A 24311-nucleotide genomic window follows, 5' to 3' on the forward strand; every position below is an offset into this window, starting at 1 on the left:
ATTGGTTAGGGCCTGTAAGTAAACATTTCACTGTAAGGTCTACTACACCTGTTGTATTTGGCGCACGTGACAAATAAACTTTGATTTTATTTATAAACCCATGTTGCGCAACATTTCAATAGGCTATGCAATTAAGTGAGAAAACAGAGTTTTGATGGCCTCTATTAAAAAGAGGATCCCATCAGCTTTCTATAGGCTAGGCCTACTATATTTATTTCTCTACTTTCCTAATATTAAGCACATTGCTTCGCTTTAAAACCGGAGTAGCCTACCTGGCTAGCATGAAAATGAACCGCCGGAAAAGTCGATAAGGGGTCGATAATCCAGAGTAGTGGGGCCAAGGTACAGCGCGGCATGCAAGCGTCAGGGTCAGGTCAGGCAGAGGTTGGTATTCCAGAGTAGGGGCAACGGCACAGGATGGCAGGCAGGCTCAGAGTCAGGAAAGGCAAGGGTCAAAACCAGGAGGACTGGAAAAAGAGAGACTGGGAAAATCAGAAGCTGAGAAAACACTGGTTGACTTGAACAAACAAGACAAACTCACCCAGACAGACAGAAAACACAGGTATAAATACCCAGGGGATAAGTGGAGAAGATGGGCAACACCTGGAGGGGGGTGGAGACAAGGACAGGTGAAACAGATCAAAGCGTGACACTGTTCGCTATTCAAGTGCATACAGATTGTCTTTTTTATTTTTTTGCCCTGCCCCTGTTTCGACAGGTGCATGATAATGGCCCATTCTAAATCAAAACTAATTTCACACATGTATTATTTAGTATATGTAAACATGTCATCTGTAGCCTGTGCTAAAGACAATATTAAATTGAGAATGGTCTGATGGGTGAGAATATTATCACTTGTGAACGATGCCCAGCGTGTGCATTCTAAGACAAGAAACAGCACATGCATATTTGTTTACTTATTCAAATCATAGTCACATGCATCATGTAGCCTAGCCCATATGCCTACAGTATATGTTTTTGGTTTGTATTACAACTAAAGTGGCCAAATAACTAAAAACATAGCCTGTAAGCCTAGGACCCTTGAAACAGGGTTGGTAAGCCCATAGCGTACAGAGCTGTGAAACGTGTTCTTATAAGCCATTACGCAAACAATAAGCCAATCGCGTTTTCACTGGCCACTATTTAAAAGAGGCTCCCAGCTTTCTCGTGCTGCTATATTTATTGCTCAATTCTAAAATTAAGCACATTAATCTGCTTAACGTAACCTCCATTTGCTATTCGAGCACAGGCTACAGATGACATGTTTGTGGGCCATTCTAAATAAAAAATTATTACACCTATTTTTTTTATTTTCAATTAAGTCAATTAAGAACAAATTCTTATTTACAATGACGGCCAAACCCGGACAACGCTGGGCCAATTGTGCGCCGCCCTATGGGACTCCCAATCACGGCCGGATGTGATACAGCCTGGATTCAAACCAGGGACTTGCACTGAGATGCAGTGCCTTAGACCGCTGCACCACTCGGAAGCCCATATATTAGTAGGCTATATGTAAAGACCAGAATAGTCAGAAGGGTGAGAATATTATCAAGTGCTTGTCAAATTGTGAATGAGAGAATGATGAAGTGTGTGCAGCCTGCGCAATAAACAGAGCAGAGCGCATGCCTTTCCAGTGACTTTTTTAGAATCATCATTAGAGTCGCATCATGCAGTCTTAGAATATATTAGAAATCAAAACATATAACCTCACGTTTGTATCACAACTGAAGTTGTATAAATAACTCTAAATTAAGCATATAGGAGGACCTGTTTATTTGTTAACCACTCAACACAGAATAGCCACATGTGCGCACTCCCTTGGGAAAAATATGTCACAGGAATTATAAGCAAATCTTGCTTGCTAAATGAACTAGTGTAGCCCACAGCCATATGGCATAGCCAGATCAGTGCCTAACATAAGGACGACTCAGAATATGCTATTCTGTTCTTCTGAAATAGGCAAAATTGTCTTCATACCATGTTTCTTTAGACCTACCTAAAATAAATGTATTTATTGTGATGGTGTAGGCTATGTTAAATGGATTTATTAGACTTCTTATAATGATGATGTTCAAAAGGTCTACATCAGTGGCTTGTAGGCTATGCATGGAAGCCGGAGACGCTAAACGTGTTTATGTTAATTAACAGTCAATTACCGTGAGACCGGCAGTTATTTGCATGACAATCACGGGCTGACAAAATGTAATGACCACCACAGCCCTAATTGTGACTAAGCTTAGTATTGAGCCTGAGAGAGCTGTGAAATACTATGTCCATACTGTACACCTACACATCATGGCAGTTTTATTTCCCAGGTTAACTCTCTCCATGTGGCTCAGTCAGATAGTGAGTGGTGCTCTATAATTGTTGCTATAATAGGAGCTTCACACTGTGGCTGCAGTGGGATCTACTCCCTCCCAAAACAACACAACCAGAGGAGGGAGAGAAGCCTTGACAATCAAAAAGGCACCAAGAGACCAGAGAGACCAGGTCTAGAAGAGATGGGATTTTGATGCAGTAGTCCCATCCACACCTTTTTGCTGCTGCTGTATCTTCCCCTCCTCTCCTCTCCCAGAGGAGGACACTTAATCTATCATGCTCACCAGAGTGTTAAATAATTGTAAGTTGGAGCATTTTACTCAGAGCTGTGGGGAGGGAGTTAGGGAGAAAGACGTGATCATTTCACAGTTTATTCATGCTTGCAGATAATGTCTGCCATGTCCTTTAAACTCAACGCCACGATTTACAATGGAGTTGAGTAGCGACGAGTGTGGGCGGACTGGAGCTCTGACGTCTATTCTTTGGGTGCTAAAATATGCCGCTTTTTTATTTACAAAAAAAATTACTCGCGGCTGAACTCCATTGTATATCGTAGAGTTGAGTTTAATCAGCTACGATGTTCTATGAACCATCTTTTGAGTGAAATGAGCCAGAGAGACAGACATATAGCTTCTCCACCCGCCATACCCCAGGCCAGCAGCATCAGTACTAACCTGCTATGTTGCTCAGTAGAAGAGAGGTCTACTCTGCTCTTCTCCTAATCTGATTCTGAACATGTGAACCCTTCCAGGAGATGCAGACACAGGTAAAAGCACCATTGGCGTTAGAGTGGTGCAGCAAAGTGCTTCAATCCCATTTCTGTGCAATGAGCTTAGGGATGTGGTGACTTGATGGCATCATATGCAGCCTAAATTGACCAGTGGGAAAACCAATGGGTCAAAGCCTGACAGAGTCAGACGGGGATACATGTCCCTCCCAGTGGACTTCTACCTGATCTCAGTTAGAGACTCAGTAGTGTATTCATACATTACCAAGGACAGCCAGCAATAAGGCATGTTATGTTCTGCGTGGGCGGCTGGACACGGTGTCCGTGGTGCTGGAGGTCTGGGTCTACTGTATCTGCTGCAGATGTTTGCTTGTCGCCCCATTATGCTTGGAAGGAGGCCCAGACTAGGGGGACAACAAAAAAAGAAGACACATAGCTGGCTATGCTTTTAACATATGCTAGGTACATCCATTATCAACAAAATTATAATTGATAAACTAATTAGAAACACTTCATGGTTGGAGTAGCAGTGAAATGATTCCTGGAAACCTGTAAGCAGTGAAATGATTCCTGGAAACCTGTAAGCAGTGCTGTCTGGTTGGGATGTATGTGAGAGTGAAGGCGTCCGCATGCTTCCCAGCCGAAATAGTTTGGAAGAGTTTGTGCGTACTGTGTATTATGACGACAATTTGTGACATTTTTGTTTGTTTTGGACTTCGGTAAGCGTTTTTCCGGTTGTTCAGACACACAATAGCCCGAAGTCTATGCCCCTTCATTGGTGATTGGTCAACAGTAGAGATTCTTCAATAAAGTCTGTTGTCATTCAACGAGAGATGACACGTTTTCATGCAAAAAAATGTTATGAGAAATTCTGCACCAAACATCTTAGTTTGATGTAAAATTGCTGGACTAAGATCTCGGCAACAACGTCAACATTAATGGCATATTTCTTGAGTTATCTTCGATTAATTCTGACAATTATGAGGAAGTATACTGACTATGGCATCTCAAAATGGACAAACAGTTCTATTGCTGATTTTTACCTGAAGGTCTTTTAAGGGCGTATGCGAGCACACATGTTCGGTTCGTGTTCGTGTTCGTGTTCGTGTTCGTGTTCGTGTGTGTGTGTGTGTGTGTGTGTGTGTGTGTGTGTGTGTGTGTGTGTGTGTGTGTGTGTGTGTGTGTGTGTGTGTGTGTGTGTGTGTGTGTGTGTGTGTGTGTGTGTGTGTGTGTGTGTGTGTGTGTGTGTGTCAGATGATGCTGCTTGTCCTAGTCGTGACATGGAGATGGCTTTGAGCCTTGGCCAGAGGTCTTATGAGATACATTTGAATACTTGTATTAGAAGTGACTTAAATTATATCATTCAATTCCCCAACTCCATAGACAGCATGGTCCCCATTGTGGATCAGTCGCAGTCTGTACTTTAACTAACTGCATGGTTTGCAAATAATGGTTCATAGTATAATCACACAAAGTTCTGCAATTTGCTGAGGGCTTTATGTATGCTGCCCTCTATGTTATCTAAGCTGAGGCTATAGCCTATACACCTCATGATTATTAATCTCTCACATCTGAAATAGTGGGGTCCTCAGAGGCAGATTACTTAGTATCAGTTTCATAATTAAATGCAGCTTTATTTGACCTACACTTATTGTACAAAACATTAAGAAGACCTTCCTAATATTTGGGCTGGATGTCCTTTGGGTGGTGGACCATTCTTGATACACACGGGAAAATGCTGAGTGTGAAAAACCCAGCAGCGTTGCACTTCATGACACACTCAAACCGGTGCGCCTGGCACCTGCTACCATACCCCGTTCAAAGGCAATTAAATCTTTTGTCTTGCCCCTTCACCCTCTGAATGGCACACATACACAATCCCTGTTTCAATTGTCTTAAGGCTTAAAAATCCTTCTTTAACCTGTTTCCTCCCCTTCATCTACACTGATTTAATTGGATTTAACTGGTGACATCAATAAGGGATCATACCTTTCACCTGGATTCACCTGGTGGAGAGAGTTCCTAATGTTTTGTACACTCATTGCGGCAAAAATAATTTGAACGTTTAGTCCATAATGTTGCTTGATCGGTGCTTAGGCTATTAGTAGGCTACATGAAAAGTGCAATACTGTTAAAATAACCGTGTGTTAGTGTGGACTTTCAGTGAATTTATGTAAATCACGAAGCTGAAGTGCAGGAAAATGATCAGCAACAAAAGAGTGATCAAATTTAGATCCTACATCTTTCTTTTAGCATGTTAAAAGAATGGAAGCTTATTGCAAATAGTGTGAATTATTTTGACTCTAGTATCTACCTTTGATGAGCATTTAGGTCTCGTTCCTTCAACCAAGTATTATAGAAACTCAAGCCCCCCCTTAAGAGGTAATCATAATTTTCTGATCTGCAAGGAAGGTTTGCAGGCAGAGTTAAGAAATCTTCATAAACCGCTCAGACTAAAGAAAGGCTACCTCCCTCTATTGGTACCTTTTCTTCCTTAGGTAGAATAACCCAGTGTAGGGTTGCAATACGCTCTTCATCGGGCACACTCCACTGGTATGAGTAGAAAAAGCAAAAAAGGAGGTTTGTGCAATTGACCAAGAATAGGATATCGATTTTATGAACAACTCTGTTTCTGCCCTCTGTGACTGTGTGTTCCTGTGTGTTCTAAAAAAACACTTGTACTGTTTTGCAGAGCAGACGGTGTAGTGCCTGGTACTTGCGTCATATTCTCCGACCAAACGAGCAGACAGCCATTAGATCCCGGGTGCAAAGTGGTGCTGAGATCGCGCTAGCATGTGTTGCAATTAAATATTCATGAAGGCTTAAGATGCAAACTTCTGCTCGTTTCTCTGCACAGCCCTTAACCTTGCCTGGAGAAGGAAATAGGGGAATAACTCTCAAAGATGACAGAGAACAAACATTTAGAATGATTGTTGGGCTTTGAGGAGCAAGCACAATATTACTGCACTGAAGGCTGCGGATGTCTGTCACTGACTCTATTTTAAAAAGAAGAGAAAAGGCCAAGGACTCGATGATGATGTATGTTGGTACCCCAAAAAATTATCTGGAGATTTATGCATATGTACATTGGTGCCCACATTGATCGTGTCCCGGTTATAAATATCCTGGTAGCTATATTTCAAAAAGTATATTGATGAGTTAGTTAAAAAGTTATGAATTAAAATGGGATTGCTTTATAGGAATAGCTTATGCCTTTTGTTAAATAGCAGAAAACAAATAATTCAGTCAACATTCATACTTGTTATAGATTATTCCGATATCGTATATATGAATGCAGCTGCCACTGTATTGAAGACTTTGGATGCAGTTTATCACAGCGGGTGATAGGTTCAGTACACATCACTGGTTTCTGTATCAGAATGTAGGCTGGCCACTTTGAAGTCTCCTAGATCGATGCATTGCACTCATTTGGTTTATAAAACACGCTTGCACAAATGTCCGCCGTACCTTACTTCATTGTTAACCTACAGACGTACGAGCTACCAGACCCAGTCTCAGGGATGGCTAACTCTGGAGATCACTTTTAAATCTATTTTTAGTTTTTTTGCACCTTGTCGAATAATCTCCAAAACTCTCTAAAATTGGATGATTTGGTGCCTCTAGGGATGGGATTAAAAACTAGATACAGCCGCAGGACGATTTTTTCTTGAGCGGATGGTCAGGGGGCCGGAACATAATTACAAATAATTCGTAGAGCGCAAATTGACCGCAAGAAGCCCAAACAGATATAAAATTTGACAAAAAAATTATCATTTCAAACCATGGTATACGATTACATATATCTCTGGAACAGAGAAAATCACTTGGAGCTGATTTGCTGGTGTTTTTACAGTGTTTTATGTCCAACAATAAAAATAAAAACATTTCTTGGGGGGGGGCTCAGTAAATTTAGAGGGACAAATAAAATGCCCCATGAGCCTCCAGATGCGAACCCTGCTTCAGGGCAAATCAGATGGCTAAATGAGAACCTATTAATTGAAGAATGTCTTTGTTTTCTATGATAGTATTTTGTATCTCTGTTTTGCTTGTCATAGTGTATTGATTAATATGTATATTTTGTGTAATTACAGGGCTCATCTGTAAAAGATACCTTGGTCTCAGCATGACAGCCTGTCAAAATAAAGGTTAAATAAAATAAATAAAAATGTGCTTCGAAAAGGTACTAAAGAGAGCTGAGTATATGGTGCATTATTGAAGAGGTAATGGAGGTTTTACTTTATTGGCCGAGCACTTAGGTGTCCATTAAGACCCAGTCACAGTGTGTTATTTACCACTTCCTCCCATTAAAGGCAGAACGCAGAGAGGGGAAAAAAAACCCACTGTCCTCAAGGTTTAGTCAACCACAAAATAAATGGACTAACAACTCAATGAAAATGGTAGGTTATCATAAAGCGGTAGTCTCAAGACAACGATTTTATTGTGTGACCAGGAATCTTAGAGATGACTAGATGTGGATACCATTAGATGCGGTAGTCAAGCGATAAACAGAGTAAAATAGAAACTACATTCAAAGGATTAGGCCATGATGTAGCCTAAGTAATTAGATGCATAGTCCATCTAGCTAACTACAGAAATTACTTCATGAATCCTGTCCGTTTGCACCACAAATTGTGTTCTCTCTTTCCCGCTGTGGTGAAATGTCATGGTATTTATACAGTTCCTCTTTTGTTATATTCAATCTCGCCTCTCTCTCTCTCTCTCTCTCTCTCTCTCTCTCTCTCTCTCTCTCTCTCTCTCTCTGTCTAACAGCCTCACTTCAAAAGAGCAGAGAGAAATCCTGACTTATTTCCATGACAGTGACAAATCGCAGTAAAACCTGGTGAAAATGTCTTATTCCAAGGTGATTCATTGTTCTAGCCTCCAATTTATCATGTTAATGTAATCTGGGTCGCCTGTTGTTCTCCGCCAGCCCAGCTGCCTTATCAGAGGCAGGATATGTGCCACTCGGAGTGACAGTAGAAAACCATAACATGCTGATGGTGCTGTGGCTTTGTGTAAGCCGGGGGTGAACTTAATGGATTCTGTAATACACCCACCAATTCTCTCACTCTTTCAATGACGAGGCATTGAATCCCTCCTCAATTGGTAATCTATTGTGCCTGTCATAAATAAAACATAATAGAAGGAAACATATTATGCTATGCCCCTGTAATGCCGATGGTTGTGGAGTTTAATTCCAAGAATAGGCTAGATTTAACATTTCATACTGGCTGGTACTTCTGCGGTCTTTGTTTTGTGTTGTTGGAAGGTGAGTCTCGTGCTCTTCCTTCCTCTCTCTATTCTCTCTAATCTCTAGCACAGTGTGCTTTGCTGGGAGGTCGTCTTCATCTCTCTCTCTCTCTCTCTCTCTCTCTCTCTCTCTCTCTCTCTCTCTCTCTCTCTCTCTCTCTCTCTCTCTCTCTCTCTCGCTCTCTCGCTCTCTCGCTCTCTCTCTCTCTCTCTCTGGCATGGGGCAGATTTGTATTTCTGCACCACAGCTAAAGCTTGAGGACAGTAGAACCTCAGTGAGATACAGTGCATTCTGAAAGTATTCAGACCCCTTCCCGTTTTCCACATTTTGTTACGTTACGGCCTTGTTCTAAAATGTATTAAATAATTGTTTTCCTCAGCAATCTACACACAATACCCCATAATGACAAAGTGAAAACAGGTTTTTAGAAAAACAGAAATACCTTATTTACGTAAATATCCAGACCCTTTGCTCTGAGACTCAAAGTTGAGCTCAGGTGCATCCTGCTTCCATTGATCATCCTTGGGATGTTTCTACAACTTGATTGGAGTCCAAGATTTAGAAAGACACACACCTGTCTATTTAAGGTCCCACAGTTGACAGTGCATGTCAGAGCAAAAACCAAGCCATGAGGTCGAAGGAATTGCCCGTAGAGCTCTGAGACAGGATTGAGTCGAGGCACAGGGTCCCAAATATTTCTTGCTATAATACCTGTATGTGTATACTGAATGTATATTGGTGGAGTCAGAAATTCTAATTCATGGTAAAGGTGGGAGACAAATCTCCATATCTAATCTGTGAGGAAAAAGCTCTCCTGTCAATAGAGCTTTTCAGTTCTCAGTGAAAATATTGATTGGTGTAGTATCAGATACTAGGACCTTCCTTCACAGTTTCTGCTTTCAGGGCTCAAGCTCTGTCTGCCTCATGAACAATTAAAATGACCACCACAAAGTCCATCTTGTCAAGATGTTCGATCTTTAGCATTCTCCTCTCCCACCTCAGTGACCTCTCTGGTCCCTTAATATTAAATTACACAGTTTGTTTCTCAACTATACAATCTAAATACAATCTAACTGCTCCTCATTGATTACATTTTAAAACATTGCCTTAACAGACTGTGACAAACCTACCTAGTACTAGCGGCACATCTTTAGTTTTAGAAGTGGGGGGACATAATTATTATTATTTTTTATCCAGTCGGATTATCACTCCAAAATGCCTACCCGTCAAGAGGCGTCTGCATGGTCCTAAAGCACACAGTTGCATTCGTTTTGTATCACATTCCAATGATAAAACTGTGCGGGACAAAAATGCAATTTCAGAATGTGGGGGCGGGGGACATGTCCCCGTCTCCATTGAAAGTTGCGCCCCTGCCTAGTACTGTACCTATCGAGTGGTTTATATTTTAAAACATAGTCTGAACAGATTGTGACAGATCTACAGTGCCTTCAGAAAGTATTCAAACCCCTTGACATTTTCCACATTTTGATGTGTTACAGCCTGAATTTAAAATTGATTAAATTGAGATTCTTTTGTCACTGGCCTACACAAAATACCCCATAATGTCAAAGTGGAATCATGTTTTTCTCAATAAAAAGCTGAAATGTCTTGAGTCAATAAATATTCAACCCCTTTGTTATGTCAAGTCTAAATAAGTTCAGGAGTAAATATGTGATTAACAAGTCACATAATAAATTGCATGGACTCACTCTGTGTGCAATAATAGTGTTTAACATGCTTTTTGAATGACTGCCTCATCTCTGTACCCTACACAATTATCAGTAAGGTCCCTCAATCGAGCAATGAATTTCAACCACAGATTCAACCAAAAGAACAGGGAGGTTTACCAATGCCTCGCAAAGAAGGATACCTATTGGTTTATAGAATATTCAAGCAGACATTGAATATCCCTTTGATCATGGTGAAGTTATTAATTACACTGAGGATGGTGTATCTATCGATGTATCTCCCTTTCCCTCCTCTCCTCTCCTCTCCTCTCCTCTCCTCTCCTCTCCTCTCCTCTCCTCTCCACAACGTCAGCTTCAGAGCTTATCGGAGTGCCAGTCAGGGACGGACAAGGCTCCTCGCCCACTGGATCCAACACAGCCTTCCTAATCCACCATGCACCAACAGAGGAGAGATGGAGAGGATATGTATTCCATTCTCCTAACTCATCATGCTCTCAGGATCTTTGTCCCAAATGGCAGCCTATTTCCTTTTATCATGCACTTCTTTTGACCAGGGCTGTTTGGGACACCTGCAGTATCTGGTCTGCTATACTGAAACTGTTGTGTTGATGGTCGGTAGCCCTGGAATGAGAACACAAGTCACAAATATCAAGCAGTAATGGAAAATGACTGTCAGGAATGAGTGACTGTGATTGTAGGGAGTCTGTTGGACTTGATGGTGATGATAACTCCCAATACAGTTGGAACTCAGTTATGATCTCAGTATTGGCTACATTTGCTCTTGACTGTGTGGTTTGGTAGTTCAGTTCAATAAATATTTTTGCTTTACTGCAGAATAGAATAGCATCTCTTTTCAAATACTGACTTTAACCTTCAATATTCAATGGAACAATTACATGTCTGCTTTTAGTATAGGCTACATGGGTCTATTCATACTTTTTTGTATTCACATCACACATTCACCCTAGCTATCAAGGACAGATGTCTGTACACTCAAGGAGCTACAAAGAATGACTGTATTGCCACTAAAACTCACCAGAGACTTATTTTAAAGGTAAAGAAACAGCCTAGTCCATGTATTTGTTCTCCATAATCTCTGTCTAGACAGCTGCATTAATGATTCAAGTTTATGGAGGTATTTTAGAAGTATTTACCTGCGATGTTAATGGTAGATTTGAAAACAGCAATACTATCTGGAGCCCCAGTACGCTCTAGGGGAGCCATGTTAAGGGTTCAATTCATCTTAGTCTTACAATAATCCGAAGTCTGGTCTTAATGACCCAGGATTTGTATCTATTCCACAACACAGAACACATATAACAAGCTCAAAACTCTATTATACAATCGTCTAGTTTTTTATTGTTGTCATATTAATGCAATTAATGAAATCCTAGTGTCTGTAACGGATGGATCTCCTTTCTTTATCTCCTTAGTAGTACTTTGGGTCTTAGTTGGTAAAGAGCCACTGAACATGCTGATTGGCACTTGTGCTCTTCTGTTGCTCTTTAGAAAAACGTGATATCAGTCTTGGTGTGTTTTCTGACCGATTCAGTTTGGTTAATGATGTTTGTCCCCCATGAGACACTGTAGCCTGTTTCACTTCTTCAAACTCCTCAGAATGAATCTAAGATAACTCAAGAAATCTGCCATTAATTTTGATGTTTTTGCCGATATATGTTTTAGTTGCGCAATTTTACATCTAACTAAGGTTTTTGGTGCAGTATTTCTCAAGTAAAAATATGTACGACATGTTGTCTTATGTAAACAAAGCCGGAGCTGCTGAGCAGGTCTGTCTCACTGTCTATGCTATTGGATAGAACACAACCTCCGCAGCTGTTCACCCCATGTTAGTGGGCAAATGGACATCGTCAAATCAAAACCCAACCTTCATTTAACTGTTGTGACGCACGGATGTTCCAAACTCAGTTTTAGACGAGACTGACTTTATGACCAAAATTATCCTATTTACAATTTTCAGTCAATTTTGACACTAGAATAACTGTTTCTGACTTGTATCGATGCCATACAGGCCGTTTTCAAAGGGATTCGTTGTTTTTTAAAGGCAGTCACCCTTTAAATTATACTAATGAAATATACCATACATGAATCCATGTCATTTATGTATAGATATGCTTGAGAATCTCTGATAGAAGTGGAGTCATGCCCATATAATTGGGAATTAGAATATGGTCATGACATCCATTTATTAAATTGAATGTTTGTGTGTGCGTGTCTGTTTTTGTATTCAGTGTAACACCAGAGTTTAAATACACAATCATATTACTAGTGGCTGGAGCAGAATGAAGTCAATTTAGGAAATTAAGGACTTATTCTTTAATTGACAAATTTCTTCTCTCTATGGCGTGGCAAAACATGCCTTACCATTCTGACAGTGAGGTTGTCTACTGTGGGTGGACAGAATGCGAAGTAGGGGGTTAACCTAGCTGAACTGTCCATACTGAGAGTTGCTATAGACAGACTACACCAGGAGATGGGCTGAATCCAAAAGGGCACCCTATTCCCTTTATAGTGCACTAAAAAGGGCTTTGGTCAAAAGTAGTGCACTATGTAAGGAATAGCAATATGGTGTCATTTGGGACACAGCCATGGTTTGTTCTAAATAGTGTTTGACCTTTAAAGCTATATGAAATTGAGGTCAGCTTCTGGTGGGCTTTAATAATACACTGACCTGAGCTAGATTACCAGAGAAGTCCTCAAAGCTGAGAATGGACACAATACAGGTGAAATCAATTTACAAAGCAATGAAATAGAAAACAGAACAAAATCCTTCTACGCTTTCCTCAACCCCACAACCCCAGAGGAAATGCATCAATAGCTTCATGTTCACATGTCCAATATTTTATGATGGTTGCTGTATGAACCCAGAGTATATAACCCATGCTGTATCCTTGCCAAAGCAAATGTTGCCAGTCAGATTAAATCCAAAACCAAAAATACACCGGCTCAAACATTCAATAAACAGTACAATATTGAATTCAGAGTCATAAGGTAGATACATTTTGATATAGTTCAAATTCAGTTTTTTACAGGTATATACCAGCGTACCATTTGACTAGACTTAGATGTTTCGTGGTTTTCTATCCTTTAATTTCTATCCTTTTTCTATTAATTTTCATGGAACACATCAGGATATGCTGATGAACATGATTTCTTACAAGGTTCTCTAGAGTCGTTAATGGAATTATGATTCCATGATGAGACAGATGCTCTTGGACTAATGGACATGGTAGTTCTGAAGGCTCATGATCATGCTCCAACACTCACCATCAGGACCAAGTTGAAGTACATTACTCTTTAACATTCATATCATTCTGATAGTACTACTGTATGTGGTCCCGCAAAGACTGCTGCTCGCCAGGTGATTATTTTCACACATGTAGCTGCCTTTCTAATTATGCTACAGTACATAGCCTACAAGGCACAAGGAGGAAGGTTACACATTTTCCAACCACAGTCAGTTCATTTGTAAGGTCATATCTCCAGTTTACTGAAGTGAAAAGAGTGCTACAATTGTTACCAGAATGAATGTGAGTCAGTGTGGGGGATAGCGACATCCTTTTTTACAGTTAAACCTACCATTAAAAGGTTAATCTAAGAGAATGGCAGTCCTATTTAATTTCTCCTATCTACAAGATGTAGGATCTTCATTTGAGCCAGTTTTCTACAGCAGGGAAATAATCCTGCAGCAAGAGGAAATTTGAATTATTTTGTGGATTATAATTTATACATTTTTCATACAAGTGGAAATTACAAACTTCAGAATCCTTTTAAAACCTCAAATGCACTACACGTTTAACATTTCCTGCATTGCCGGAAAGTTCTCCTGCAACAGGGTGATCAAATTAAGCCCCTACATCTGTATGTGAAGGGGAATGAATGGGCAGGCCTTATGAAAGGTCTTATGGGAGGTCTTCTCATTAACAAAGGGAATACTACAGTACTAGCATCAGGGCTGTGTCCCAAATGTCATCCTATCCCAAAATAGTGCACTACCTTTGGCCAAAGCCTGATCAAAAGTAGTGCTCTATTTAGGGAATAGGGTGCCGAAGCCTATTATTCAAAGTGCCAACAGTACTGTAGTTGATCCAGAGATGTTCATGTCTCATGAGGATCTGTGCTACAGGTACACTCTGTTCTAAAATGAAAATGGAACAGAGAGGGAGGAAATCCCTTTGAAGGGATCTTTGTCGAACGGAAAGACAGCAGAGAGATACTCCCATGTCATCAGAAGCATCTATCTAGGCTACATGCTACAGTAGAACAGAGTAGTTGTTTATGTCTCAGGGGACATCATGGTTGATTGTGAACACTCCAGTGGATTAACAACAAGCCGTCCATCCACCACAGACAGGAGTCAATCACCTCTCACATCACCTCTCTCCACCTTCCATCCTGGAAGAAATCATGTGTGGTTGGCCTAGCATCATGTTTGGTTGGCCTAGCATCATGGTTGGTTGGCCTAACATCATATTTGGTTGGCCTAACCCTGCTTGAAGCCACACTTTGACTTAGCGTGTGATACGAGTCTGTGGCATTGGCAATGCTCTGTGAATCTGAAATGAAGGACTTATTTGAGTAACATCACTGGTCGTTCATCCCCTCTCTAGATGACAAGACATCATTGCTGCTGTATTGGTAGAGATTAAGCCTAATCTATACTTGTGTCCATTGCATCCTAAGAGATAGGATGCATCCTAAATGACACCCTAATTAATTTATAGTGCACTGCGTTTGACCAGGGCTCAGACTACATAAGGTCTCAGTAGCAGCAGTTAGGCAGCAGGTAGCCTAGCTGTTAAAAGTGCTGGGCCAGTAACTGAAATGTTGCTGGTTCGAATCCCCCAGCCGATTAGGTGAAACATCTGTCTGTGCCCTTTAGCAATGTACTTAACCCAAATTGCTCCTGTAAGTCACTCTGAATAAGAGTGTCTACTAAATGACTAAAATGTAAAATGTTGTGTGACTTCTATGTAGGGTAAACCATGGCAAGGGCATTGTTATTAGACGATACGCTCTGAGTCATATGCACACACATTTCCATACTTCACTCTGAGGTTATGGCGAGTGGGGTTTATCTCCTGATGATACAGCATGTTCCTCTCCGCTCACCCCACACCCTGAACCTGCTGCTGTCTCAATAACATGCATTGTATGTATGGCCATGAATAATCTACAGCTTTAAAATCCCTAATACATCATACTAGCACTATCTCTTTGTTACATCTCAACCGCATTTATTTCAAAATAGGTGATTTATGTTCACTCTGCCTAGTAAAAGCCTTATCGATACCCCACTGCACCAGTTGATAACCAAGGTTATGTCCCAAATGGCACCCTATTCCCTGTATAGTGCACTACTTTTCTGGTCAAAAGTAGTGCACCATGTAGGGAATAGGGTGCTCCCCAGTGGAGGCTGTGGCGTATTATTCACACTACAGTCGATGAGTTGAGCCATAAGTCCTGCTCAAAGCTGCTGATAGCTGTTAAGATATCAAACCAGGCCAGTTATAACTTATAGGTTGAATTAGTTTGGATTGATATTCAGATCACATGTCCAGTGGGAATGGTAGACGCTTGACAATTTTATGCAGTGTACTTCTCAAGAGTATCTTGTCCTGTGCCCGTATTTTTTTTAAATTGTAAAATGTGTCTTTTTATTTTTTATTTTTTTCACCTTTATTTAACCAGGTAGGCTAGTTGAGAACAAGTTCTCATTTACAACTGCGACCTGGCCAAGATAAAGCAAAGCAGTGTGACACAAACAACAACACAGAGTTACACATGGATTAAAAAAACATACAGTCAATAACACAATAGAAAAAAGTATATATTCAGTGTGTGCAAATGAGGTAAGGTAAGGGAGTTAAGGCAATAAATAGGCCATAGTGGCGAAATAATTACAATTTAGCAATTAAACACTGGAGTGATAGATGTGCAGAAGATGAATGTGCAAGTAGAAATACTGGGGTGCAAAGGAGCAAAAAATAAAAAATAACAGTAAGGGGATGAGGTAGTTGGATGGGCTATTTACAGATGGCTATGTACAGGTGCAGTGATCTGTGAGCTGCTCTGACAGCTTGTACTTAAAGTTAGTGAGGGAAATATGAGTCTCCAGCTTCAGTGATTTTTGCAATTCGTTCCAGTCATTGGCAGCAGAGAACTGGAAGGAAAGGCGGCCAAAGGAAGGAATTGGCTTTGGGGGTGACCAGTGAGATATACCTGCTGGAGCGCGTGCTACGGGTGGGTGCTGCTATGGTGACCAGTGAGCTGAGATAAGGCAGGGCTTTATCTAGCAAAGACTTATAAATGACTAGGAGCCAGTGGGTTTGGCGACGAATATGAAGCGAGGGCCAGCCAACGAGAGCATACAGGTCGCAGTGGTAGGCAGTATATGGGGCTTTGGTGACAAAACGGATGGCACTGTGATAGACTGCATCCAATTTGCTGAGTAGAGTGTTGGAGGCTATTTTGTAAATGACATCGCCGAAGTCAAGGATCGGTAGAATAGTCAGTTTTACAATGGTATGTTTGGCAGCATGAGTGAAGAATGCTTTGTTGCAAAATAGGAAGACGATTCTAGATTTAATTTTGGATTGGAGATGCTTAATGTGAGTCTGGAAGGAGAGTTTACAGTCCAACCAGACACCTAGGTATTTGTAGATGTCTACATATTCTAAGTCAGAACCGTCCAGAGTAGTGATGCTGGACGGGCGGGCAGGTGCTGTAGCGATCGGTTGAAGAGCATGCATTTAGTTTTACTTGCATTTAAGAGCAGTTGGAGGCCACGGAAGGAGAGTTGTATGGCGTTGAAGCCCGTCTGAAAGTTAGTTAACACCGTGTCCAAAGAAGGGCCAGAAGTATACAGAATGAATTAATTAATTAATCAACAATGCCATGCAAAAAAGCATCAATCTATGTGATAAGGTACTTTTCACTCTCTCGCTTCCCGAGGAGTATAATATGCTCTTTCATGATACTTTAGTCAATGTATCATGTTGCTGTTGGTAATGAAATGGTATATGTGATGACAATAATGTTACATCTACAGTATACTTTAATTTGTTCTCAAAGGGGATGTTAGCTGGTTTCTCTGATGAGGGTGAAGCCTTTTCATGTTCAATTGACTATCAGAGGTCAATAAAGCTAGGCTAGACCCTTGTAAGGTTGTCACACATACCTAAAACCCAAAAATTAATTATTTGCTGATGTAGGCAAGTGCTTTATTTCATTTAATATCTCTCTTGTAGCCTATACCAATAATACAGCAGGGAAAAAATGTGGGTCCTTTGTGGAATGTTGGTATGATATTTCCAAATGTTTTGTGGCATGCTCGCATGTGGAGAGTCGCCCTAAAAGTAAATGGGAGAATAAGCGGTCTTTGCATGCTATTCATGCTTTATGCATCCGGACAGATGCATCGGAATCAAATTAGCAAGGCTTGTTGCGCATACTTAAACAGTCTAAGCCTATTTATGAACTTAGGTTGCATCCCAACTTAGGTTTAATAATATGCCCTTTAATACCTTTGTAGGCCCTGGTCAAAAGTAGTGCATTATATAGGGAATAGGGTCATAGAGTGCCATTTGGGGCACAACCTTATTCTCTTAGCAGCAACTCAAAAGAACAGGGGTATAACTCACAGTGACGGGGATTGGAGGAGCCTCAGTCAGTATTATTAGGAGGCAGCTGGTGCCCCATTGCTCCTAATACAAATACATTTTGAAGCCATCAACACTAAGCGTGACTCAGCCAAGCATCACCTACTACCAGACTCAACCACAGGCATCTTGTTCTGGCTCGGTTAACATGGAACATCCTCCTAATAATGGAACAAGTTAGAACGTCTTGGCTCAGCCTGTTAACCTGTTGGGAGTGGTCCAGTACATTATCTCTTTCCACCGCCGTGATCATTTGGCTCATCTGACTCCTGTGACTCCTGGCTTTGCGATGTGGCAGTTTCCACCTGTTCCCCATGGCCTGAGTGGTGCTGGTCTCAGTCTAATTTTGGGACATGTAGGCAGAAGCCATTTGAGAACCACACAGGGATTGAAGGACAGTCCTGTCACTCCCTGGATGACTAGAGATGTGTGCTGATCTGAGTGACACATGCCATCAAACCTATCTGAAACTGGATCCTGGACTTCCTGATGGGCCGCCCCCAGATTGTAAGGGTAGGGAACAACACATTGGCCACGCTGATCCTCGACACGGGGGCCCCTCAGGGGTGCGTACTCAGTCCCCTCCTGTACTCCCTGTTCACTCATGACTGTACGGCCAGGCACGACTCCAACACCATCATCAAGTTTGCCGATGACACAACAGTGGTAGGCTTGATCACCGACAACGATGAGACAGCCTATAGAGAGGAGGTCAGAGACCTGGTCGTGTGGTGCCAGAATAACAACCTATCCCTCAACGTGATCAACACAAAGGAGATTATTGTGGACTACAGAAAAAGTAGGACCGAGCACGCCCCCATTCTCATCAACGGGGCTGTAGTGGAACAGGTTGAGAGCTTCAAGTTCCTTGGTGTCCACATCACCAACAAACTATTATGGTCCAAACACACTAAGACAGTCGTGAAGAGGGAACGACAACGCCTATTCCCCCTCAGGAGACTGAAAAGATTTGGCATGGGTCCTCAGATCCTCAAAAGGTTCTACAGCTGCACCATCGAGAGCATCCTGACTGGTTGCATCACTGCCTGTTACGGCAACTGCTCGGCCTCCGACCGCAAGGCACTACAGAGGGTATTGCGTACGGCCCAGTACATCACTGGGGCCAAGCTTCCTGCCATCCAGGACCTCTATATCAGGCGGTGTCAGAGGAAGGCCCTAAAGATTATCAAAGACTCCAGCCACCCAAGTCACCGCACGGCAAGCGGTACCGGAGCGCCAAGTCGAGGTCCAAAAGGCCTCTTAACAGCTTCTACCCCCAAGCCATAAGACTCCTGAACAGCTAACCAGACCCCTCTTTTATGCTGCTGCTACTCTCTGTTTATTGTCTATGCATAGTCACTTTCTACTTACAGTGCCTTGCAAAAGTATTCATCCCCCTTGGCGTTTTTCCTATGTTGTTGTGTTACAACCTGTAATTTAAATTGATTTTTATTTGGATTTCATGTAATGGACATACACAAAATAGTCCAAATTGGTGAAGTGAAATTTAAAAAATAACTTGTTCAAATAAATAAAAAACGGAAAGTGGTGCGTGCATAATGTTTTGTACACTCAGTGTACAGTAGAGAAACTAGTACTGCAAGTAGTATCTGGGACATTCCAACATGAAAGTCAATATCAAATGGCTTGACATACTGTAGCATTCAAACCTCGCAGTTCATCGTACAAAACATAAAACATGCATTAAAGAGACTGCACAGTACACAGCCACAGTCTCTTTAATGCATGTTTTATGTTTTGTACGATGAACTGCGAGGTTTGAATGCTACAGTATGTCAAGCCAAACAAGCATAGTGTAGAATTGTGTGACATGACAGCATACACCAAGTATACAAAAAATCAGAAACACCTGCTCTTTCCATGACCAGATGGATCCAGGTGAAAGCTATGATCTCTTATTGATGTCACTTGTTAAATCCACTTCAATCAGTGTAGATGAAGGGGAGGAGACCGGTTATAGAATTTTTAAGCATGGAGGACTTTTAAGCAATTTAAGCAATTGAGACAATTGAGATATGGATTTTGTATGTGTGCCATTTAGAGGGTGAATGGGCAAGACAAAATATTTAAGTGCCTTTGAACAGGGTATGGTAGTAGGTGCCAGACATGAACTGCAATGCTGCTGGATTAACAGTTTCCCGTGCGAATCAAGAATGGTCCACCACCCAAAGGACATCTAGCCAACTAGACATCTAGTTCTGCATTAGCATCGAATAGCCCCCGCGATATGTAACTTTTCAGGGAAGTCAGGAACCAATATACACAAGTCAGTTAGGAAAGCTAAGGCTAGCTTTTTCAAACAGAAATTTGCATCCTGTAGCACTAATTCCAAAAAGTTTTGGGACACTGTAAGGTCCATGGAGAATAAGAGCACTTCCTCCCAGCTGCCCACTGCACTGAGGCTAGGAAACACTGTCACCACCGATAAATCTATGATAATCGATCATTTCAACATGCATTTTTCTACGGCTGGCCATGCTTTCCACGTGGCTACCCCTACCCCTACCCCGGCCAACAGCTCTGCACCCCCTGCAGCAACTTACCCAAGCCCCCCCGCTTCTCCTTCACCCAAATCCAGACAGCTGATGTTCTGAAAGAGCTGCAAAATCTGGATCCCTACAAATCAGCTGGGCTTGACAATCTGGACCCTCTCTTTCTAAAATGATCCGCCGAAATTGTTGCAACCCCTGTTACTAGCCTGTTCAACACTAGCCTGTTCAACACAAAATAATTACAATAACAAGGCTATATACAGTGGGTACCGGTACCGCGTCAATGTGCGGAGGTACATGTTAGTTGAGGTAATTGAGGTAATATGTACAAAAAAGGGGGGCAATGCAAATAGTACAGGTAGCCAATTGATTATCTGTTTAGCAGTCTTATGGCTTACACTTGGCGCTCCCGTATCATCTGAAAACAGAGTTTTATCTGATGCTTCACCTTATTATGCCACTTGTTTCCTTACACACACACATGCACCCCCCCCCCCCCCCCCTCATTCACACACACGAACAGACACCACAAGAGGCTGCTGAGGGGATGGTGGCTCATAATAATGGCTGGAATGGAGTTAACGGAAGGGAGTCAAACACATGCGTTCGATACCATTCCAATTATTCCTTTCCAGCCATTACTATGAGCCCGTCTCCCCAATTAAGGTGCCACCGGCCTGTGCTGCACACACACACACGGACCCACCCCCCTACACAGGCACACTCACAGACACACAGACAGTCAGCAGGTGACAGCCCTCAATCTAGTTTAGTTCTCACTGGTGGCCTCCCTCACCCTGCATTGATAGCAGCAGTGGGTGATAGGGTCAGTCTGCTGGGGACTGATAAACTCGACACACGGCAGTCTGTCCGACAACGCTGAATACAATCACTCAGGATGAGCCAGGCAGCGCTGGGTCTAAGCGTTGCTCCTAATCTCTCCATAGCAACTGCCCAGGTACGTCTGAGTGTGACTGCGGTCGGTCAGCCAGCTGGGGGAGACTGGATGGCGTCAGCGTGGCAACACAGTGGCGCTATAGAGGGAGAGCCCTGATGTGTTATCCTGTTGATTATCAGATAAAGATAATGGGGTTAATTGCCTCTCACAGGCCATTTACAGGGAGATTGGCAGAACTGTGATAGCTGCCAGAGAGACGAGACACCAGGGCTATGAGGAGCAGGCAGGGCAATACTATAAGATATTAGGGAAAGATCAAATTCTATTTGTCACATACACTTGGTTAGCAGATATTAATGCTAGTGTAGCGAAATGCTTGTGCTTCTAGTTCCGACCATGCAGTAATATCTAACAAGTAATCTAACCTAACAATTTCACAACAACTACCATATACACACAAGTGTAAAGGAATGAATACAAATATGTACATAAAAATATATGAATGAGCGATGGCCGAACGGCATAGGCAAGATGCAGTAGATGGTATAGAGTACGGTATATACATATGAGATGAGTAATGTAGGGTATGTAAACATTAAATAAAGTGGCATTGTTTAAAGTGGCTAGTGATACATTTATTACATCAATTTTGTCATTATTAAAGTGGCTAGAGATGAGTCAGTATGTTGGCAGCAGCCACTCAATGTTAGGGATGGCTGTTTAACAGTCTGATGGCCTTGAGATAGAAGCTGTTTTTCAGTCTCTTGGTCCCCGCGGCTCGGGTGGTTGTTGTCCTTGATGATCTTTTTGGCCTTCCTGTGAAATCGAGTGTTGTAGGTGTCCTGGAAGGCAGGTAGTTTGCCCCCGGTGATGCGTTGTGCAGACCTCACTACCCTCTGGAGAGCCTTACGGTTGTGGCGGAGCAGTTGCCGCACCAGGCGGTGATACAGCCCGACAGAATGCTCTCGTTTGTGCATCTGTAAAAGTTTGTGAGTGTTTTTGGTGACAAGCGGAATTTCTTCAGCCTCCTGAGGTTGAAGAGGCGCTGCTGAGCCTTCTTCACCACGCTGTCTGTGTGGGTAGACCATTTCAGTTTGTCCGTGATGTGTACGCCGAGGAACTTAAAACTTTCCACCTTCTCCACTACTGTCCCGTCGATGTGGATAGGGGGCTGCTCCCTCTGCTGTTTCCTGAAGTCCACGATCATCTCCTTTGTTTTGTTGACACTGAGTGTGAGGTTATTTTCCTGACACCACACTTCGAGGGCCCTCACCTCCTCCCTGTAGGCCGTCTCGTCGTTGTTGGTAATCAAGCCTACCACTGTAGTGTCGTCTGCAAACTTGATGATTGAGTTGGAGGCGTGCATGGCCACTCAGTCATGGGTGAACAGGGAGTACAGGAGAGGGCTGAGAACGCACCCTTGTGGGGCCCCAGTGTTGAGGATCAGCGGGGTGGAGATGTTGTTACCTACCCTCACCACCTGGGGGCGGCCCGTCAGGAAGTCCAGGACCCAGTTGCACAGGGCGGGGTCGAAACCCAGGGTCTAGAGCCTAATGACGAGTTTGGAGGGTACGATGGTGTTAAATGCTGAGCTGTAGTCGATGAACAGCATTCTTACATAGGTATTCCTCTTGTCCAGATGGGTTAGGGCAGTGTGATTGCGATTGCGTCGTCTGTGGACCTATTGGGGCGGTAAGCAAATTGGAGTGGGTCTAGGGTGTCAGGTAGGGTGGAGGTGATATGGTCCTTGACTAGTCTCTCAAAGCACTTCATGATGACGGAAGTGGTTATGGAATCCTTTCACATCATCCTTGGAAGGATACTGTCTTGTTGTAGATTGGCAACACAACATAGAGCAGACATATCTGTTGGTGAAGTTTAAACACAATAATTAGCCTAACGTCAAAATCTTTTCCATCCTGAAGCTGAGAGGCATGGAGGATGAATATTTCAAGAATAACCCAGAATAATGTCTTCCATTTTCTGTTGTGCTGATGGATGAGACCTCTTAATTAGCAGGTCCCATTCAACTTCTCAAACCATCTGTTTGAAACCCATGTCTCCTGATCCTATCATCCTAACACCAGCTCTCTTATTCTGTGGTGGCGTAATGGTGGGTGTGTAGTTGTCAACATATCGTCTCTATTATGGATGTGAACTTTCTTCACAGCCGTGTGATTACACAAGATGTACAGCTCCATTTGCTAGCGATACCTGATGGTTCAGGGGGAACACATCTTATTAAAGCAATAAAAATGACTCCAATAATGTTTAATGAGCTCACCAACTGGAGAGAAAAAAGACTATTTGTTTTTTTTATAGATATATTACCTTATCTGTCTTCGTCGGTCTGATAAAGCCACATATTGAAGTCTCTAATGTTCTCTTCTTTGTGCCTTTGAAAATATTAAAATTAACATAAGTATTGATTGGAACCAGAGGCTGCAGAAGATAGTCAATGCATCATCTCCCCGGCAGGAAGTGTAATGAGAAACTTTTTGAAACAGATTGTTTTAGTCTCCTACCTTTTAATGATGTGCAGTATGTTTTTCGGATAAAGAATAAAGGCTACAGTTAATAAACAATTAAAATTATAAAGATTTGCATAAAGCCAATATACACTCCCCTCCGTATTTATTTGGACAGTCAAGCTACATTTTTTAAATGTGTCTATACTCATTTGCATTTTGGCAAATGTTTTACATGAGGCGGCCGTACATAATGTCACTTTTTGGGGGGGTATTTTCATACGTATCTGATTTACCGTTTAGAAATAAAAGCTCTTTGTATCTAGTTCCCCCATTTGAAGTGTCAAATAGTCATAAGTATTTGGATAAATTCACTTATATTGTACTAAAGTAGTCGAAAGTTTAGAATTTGGTCCCATACAATAGAGTGCTCGCAAGACCTCAAGGAAGAGGGACAAGAATGACTAGAGTGCGGGCCCCTGGAGCCTTATATCAAAGATTGTATTTTATATTGACAAGATAGTCAAGTGACCACTCGCTCTAACAATGGAAATACATGTCCTCAAAGATGAAGGCAGACGGGAGGCGAGATCAGGTGGGACCATTCTAGCCAATGAGAGGGCAGACACATGTGAACAACAGGCCATAGAGATAGATAGAGGACTCATCTTTGTATCTGTGCCATTATAGTGCCATTGAGGCTATCTCGATTTTAAAGTAGACAATTGTATTCTTCTTCATTGGCTGATTGCTCCCAACTCATAG

The 24311-nt window shown here is 42.1% G+C and overlaps 1 protein-coding gene across 2 annotated transcripts in view; it reads left to right on the top strand.

The window, feature by feature from the left end:
• LOC139559719 (beta-1,4-galactosyltransferase 2-like) overlaps positions 1 to 24311 on the top strand; it is a 158338-nt gene that overhangs the window by 98864 nt on the left and 35163 nt on the right. The gene's annotated exons all lie outside the window — the stretch shown is intronic.

This window comes from Salvelinus alpinus, chromosome 30, assembly GCF_045679555.1.
Source record: "Salvelinus alpinus chromosome 30, SLU_Salpinus.1, whole genome shotgun sequence".
Taxonomy (NCBI): Eukaryota; Metazoa; Chordata; class Actinopteri; order Salmoniformes; family Salmonidae; genus Salvelinus; species Salvelinus alpinus.